Genomic DNA, 5,188 nt, shown 5'->3' on the forward strand with positions numbered 1-5,188 from the left:
AGAAATTAAGGAGCGTGAGGGGTGGTTCCCTATTTTTTATTTATTTATTTTTGTTGTTGCTGGGAGTTGGAACCCTATTAGTTAGGTTGCTTAATATTTATGCTAAGTACTCTTTAAAATACCAGAATAGGGAGGATGGTGTAGGTTTAAGTTTATTAGATTGATCAGTATTGCTGAACTATGAAATATTTTTTTTTGCATACAGGTATAACAGAATAGTTTAGTGTAGATGTCACACAGTGGAAATTTGTATTTATCTTGTATATTGTTTTTATTCTGATTTTTAGTGTTTATTTATGAGTGTTTTATTTGCATGGTTTTATTCTGTTTCTATTGCATGGTTTTTAGTGTTTTATGTGACATGGTTTTTATCCACTGTGGACTGGCTGCACATGGGACAAATTAGCTGATAGGGACCACCTGCTGAGGCAGGGGTGTGTCCAGAGGTGGCCTATCAGCTGTGTAAAGACCTTTTAAAAACAGGCTAGCTGGGCACTGAAGGAGAGAGGCCCCAGACTGGAAGGTTAATGCGAGATGGCCAGTGTGATGCGGCGACCAAGTCCTGACCTCATGGAACGTTACGGCGTGTTGCAAGTTTTGTGAGGTGCTTTCGTGATATTTAATGGATCGGATTACATTTTTTATTTTTCTCCAGTAATTTAGGTCAGTATCGGACCGATACCAATACGTAATATCGGATCGGTCCATCTCTAGTATTAACGTGTGCCAGCAATAAAGCTGAGGGTTTTTTTTATGTTTAAATCCTTTCTGGGTCCGATCCTGCCTTCCACACACAGTACATGACAAAAATGTTGGGAGAGGGGCAGCAAAAATCTGGAAAAGCTGTCAAAATTACTGACACATCCATCTATTTTCCTCTACTTATTCAACTCAGGGCCACCAGGGTCACCAGTCTCTCACAGTAACATAAACCAAAATTAGATATTTTATTTGTTTGTTTGTTTGTTTGCTTTTTAAAAAAAAGGTTTTCTACTCTGTGAAAGACTTTGTTTTGGCCAGAGGGGCCGATGGCGCGATATGGCAGCCTCGCTTCTGTCAGTCTGCCCCAGGGCAGCTGTGGCTACAACTGTAGCTTGCCTCCACCAGTGTATGAATGTGAGAGTGAATGAATAGTGGTATTGTAAAGCGCTTTGGGTGCCTTGAAAAGCGCTATATAAATCCAATCCATTATTATTATTATTATTTGTTGATGACTCCATAATCTATATTTATAATGCCATATAAAGATTCCGAGTATGAAAGAAACCTGTGAACACAGACACAAGTATGCAGAGCTTGGATGTTCTTGGTGTTCAAGACCTGCATGAACATGAAGCTCAACCATGAAAAGAGCAAATAGAGAGAAATAACACTCAGAAATGAATACATTACAGACCTAGCTAATTTATCATGTAAAGTCCAAGTGGTAAGCTGTCGGGTGGAGTGACCAATGTGAAGCTGCAGTAGGTTCAGGGGCCATGGCAACTGAGATCATGCTAATCATGCTGTCGTGTTAAAAAGCAGAACATAATTGCATAAATGCAATAAACTTTCACTTCCCTGTAACAACAGACTCCGAGAAAGTGGGTGAATGTCAAGCTGCATTTGTGACACAGGCATGTTACAGTGGTGCCAAAACAACCAAAATAAAGGAACTGCTACTGTGCGCACAAGCCGTTTTTTTTTTTTTATGGGACAGCTTTCCTGGACATTACAGAGGTGACGGTTGTGTCCAGTGTTGGGAACTTTACTTTTAAAATGTATTCCCCTACAGATTACAGAATACATGCGCCAAAATTTTGTAATGTATTCCGTTACGTTACTCAATGAGTGTAACGTATTCTGAATACTTTGGATTACTTAATATATTATCATGCTTTTTACAACTACATGAATGTACTATTGCTGTGTGATTCACCATACCAATAATACCAATTTAACAATCTAGTTGGTATTGGCAATACCAACTAGATTTTTAAATCTCAATGTAAAACGTGGTCTGCGATACAGCACACAGTTTCACACACTCTTCATTTTGCACTTTATGGCGCTGTTGTAAATGGTGAAAATACTAGTAGTGCTAGCTGCACGGCGTCAACACGTTAAGGAGCCGACCGCTAACGCGTTTACGCTGTGCAGCCCCACACACGGGGTGATCCGCGGTAACTCGTTAAACGGAGATTTGCCGCGTTAATACAGTTATGGTGTTAACGTCATTTTAATGACAGTAATGCTGCAGCACTAAAATAGTAATCTCCAAATGTTTTCTTTTTGCCGACCAGCTCCTCTTTGATAGCTGCCGTGTCCATCTTGTCGTTGGCTGCAGGTGAAGCGGTGGGGGAGGGGGAGTTGTGTTCAGTGAAGGAGAGAGGCGAGGCAGAGTAACGTTGCATAGAGACAAAAGTGGACGAAAGAGAGGCAAACCTGCGGCTCCACAAGTATAATTATAACGTAACATAGACTATATCAATATAAACAATATTGTCACATCTCATATCTTGTATAAAAATATATCATTATATTTAAAAACTCGATATATCGCCCAGACCTACGTTGAAGCTTGCTGGTGGATTTTTGTGGCAGGCCAGGTAAGAGTGAGTTACAGTAGTCATTGCCTTTTCTGCACTTTGTCATTTCAGTTATGGGTTAATTCATCTAAATAAGTTGTTTAAAACTAATTAAGTTACAAAAATTTCATGATTTGATTACACGTGGCTTAAAAAGGGATGTATAAATATATTTGATTGTAATACTATAAAGCAATACACATTTAATTCATAGAAACTGAAACAATGTTAAAACAACAGTGTATTTGGTTTTGAAAACTTAATGAGATCTTATTTTATTTAGAAACAATTGTTAAGAGCTATTTTGTTTGTTGCTCTGTACTGTATGAGCAGACTGATTTTTTGTGATCATGGATCTGATCCCAAAGTGGTTCTGGATTGTGAACCAGACCCTGTGAAAACTCTTGTTGTTCTTAAGATTTTTCTCTTGTTTATCTTTGAGTCAGTTTTTGAAACCGACAGATGTCATGTCTGCTCTCAGACAAAGCCTGCTCCAAAAAGGCTGTCAGAACAACTAAGGTGAACAGTCCTGCCTACATGACTTTTTCAAAGAAGGCTGTATCACTGATTTCCCTTTTTGCTGAGCCTTATGTCAGTTCCTTAAAGTAACCTCCCCATCCATCTTATTTCTTTTGTAAAAGGGGTTCTTTATTTATTTGAGTTGGCTTCATTCTCTCTGAAGACTCCAAAATGGATTCAGTTTTCAATCTTCCTCACACTGCAGGAAGTGATCATCATGTGCCGTGGCCAATGAGCACCTTGTACAAAACACCAGTGGTGTTCTCAGGTTTACTTGCAGCTCAAAGTGATGTATGATGTTGGTCGTTAGTGACCTTCTATCGTAATGTGTTAGTTTTATTGCAAATCCTCTTTATTATTTTAAAAGACAAGAACAAACTTTAATATATCCTGGCTGATACTGACCCCTGGTCCTGTTCATTCTGGGCTCATTCATGTAAGAACTTTTGTGCTCAAAGTTTGTACAATTAGTATAAAGGCCCTTGGCAGTTTGAGTGTGGTTTTGATCACTACACATGGGCCGTATCCCAATTCAGGGTCTGCAGCCTTAAAGGCCGCATTTTAAGGCCGATTACATCACAGCGACGAAGGCTGTCCCAATTCAAAGGCTGCTCGAAATGCGGCCCTCAAATGCGTCCTTCATTTCCCTGAATTTTAAGGATGGGTCGGTGTAGACTTCGTGGTCTAACATATCCCAGAATGCATAGTGCGGCAGTGGGCGTGGATAATTTTGCCGAAAAAAAACGTCGGAAGAGGGGCGGCCGAAGAGTAAACTTTTAAAAGTAAGTACTGATGATTCTGTCACTTATTTATGTGCAAATGTTTAATAATGAAGAACATTAAAACATCACTGTTGGCCACATGTTGGCAAAGTTATGTGACAACAATGATGTTTGTACTAACTTGGTTTTAAAGCCTTTACTTTAAAATATACGCCGTTCAATAGTTGACGTTAATCTTACAGAGAATGTAATGATTTTATGGATATTTAAAGTAAGCACTGAGAGAAATTTAGTAATGCCAACATATTAAAAGAACAATATTTGTCTCTTATATATAACACAGTTATTTATACAGTGTCAAAGGAACCTGTCTTTGGGTGAAGATTTAAGGTGACAGGAAATATAAATAAATGCAGCTTGAATCTTTACTGAAGCTCAGTATTTCAAACAGAGTTCATTCACTGCTGTAATAACTAATACTGATTGAAATAATAACTTCAATATTGGCCATATTATATTTACATTACCAAAGTGATATGACTTTAGTCTCATGAACAACATCAGCTAATTGTTATTTACTAGCTAATCTTAAATGACTGTTCAGTACAGAAATGAAGCCCAATTATCATGTTTTACTGTCCTGTGGCCAGTCAAATCAAAGCTCCTGTACAAACAAACAAATGAACAAAATATGTTCTCCTTCATTTCTGTCAAACAAAGCTGTATGAAACGTTTCCACTGTTAGTATCATGGTTGCTAGGCAACCCGGGCAGCGTGACGGATGATGATGTCCCATTTCACAAGCCTCGCACTTCCAGCCTTAGCGGTCTTTGAGTACGCGGCCCTTGTGGACCGTTAAGGCTGCGTACTTTAAGGCTGCAGACCCTGAATTGGGATACAGCCATGTTAACACCAAAAATATGGTGTCTATAGGGATTGACTCCCTTTAGGAGTCTGCCTTAAGTGGCCGTTAGAGGAACTGGAGGTTTTTAGCACTAACTTCATTTTTTTTTTGTTTTTTTTTTTAAAGTTGAATGTCAGCATCGTTCAGTGTTTTTACCTACATTCATGTCCATACTTCCATTAACAAGTTAGATTCTGCTTTTAGTTAAGATAATCTTGTTAAGATGCATTGATCTGATTTTTGTTTTACTCATTTAATTTAAAGATTCATTTAAAGCTGGAAACAAAGCTCTAAAAATAAATAAACAGCATCAGTACAGCATATGAACCATTTACATGTAATTACATTTACTATTTTTTGCAAGTAAAGTATGTAATCAAATATTCATACAGTGGGGCAAAAAAGTATTTAGTCAGCCACCGATTGTGCAAGTTCCCCCACTTAAAATGATGACAGAGGTCAGTAATTTGCACCAG

The sequence above is a fragment of the Haplochromis burtoni genome, unplaced genomic scaffold, assembly GCF_018398535.1.
Source record: "Haplochromis burtoni strain Fernald_Lab_line unplaced genomic scaffold, NCSU_Asbu1 Contig_157, whole genome shotgun sequence".
NCBI classification, from domain to species: Eukaryota; Metazoa; Chordata; class Actinopteri; order Cichliformes; family Cichlidae; genus Haplochromis; species Haplochromis burtoni.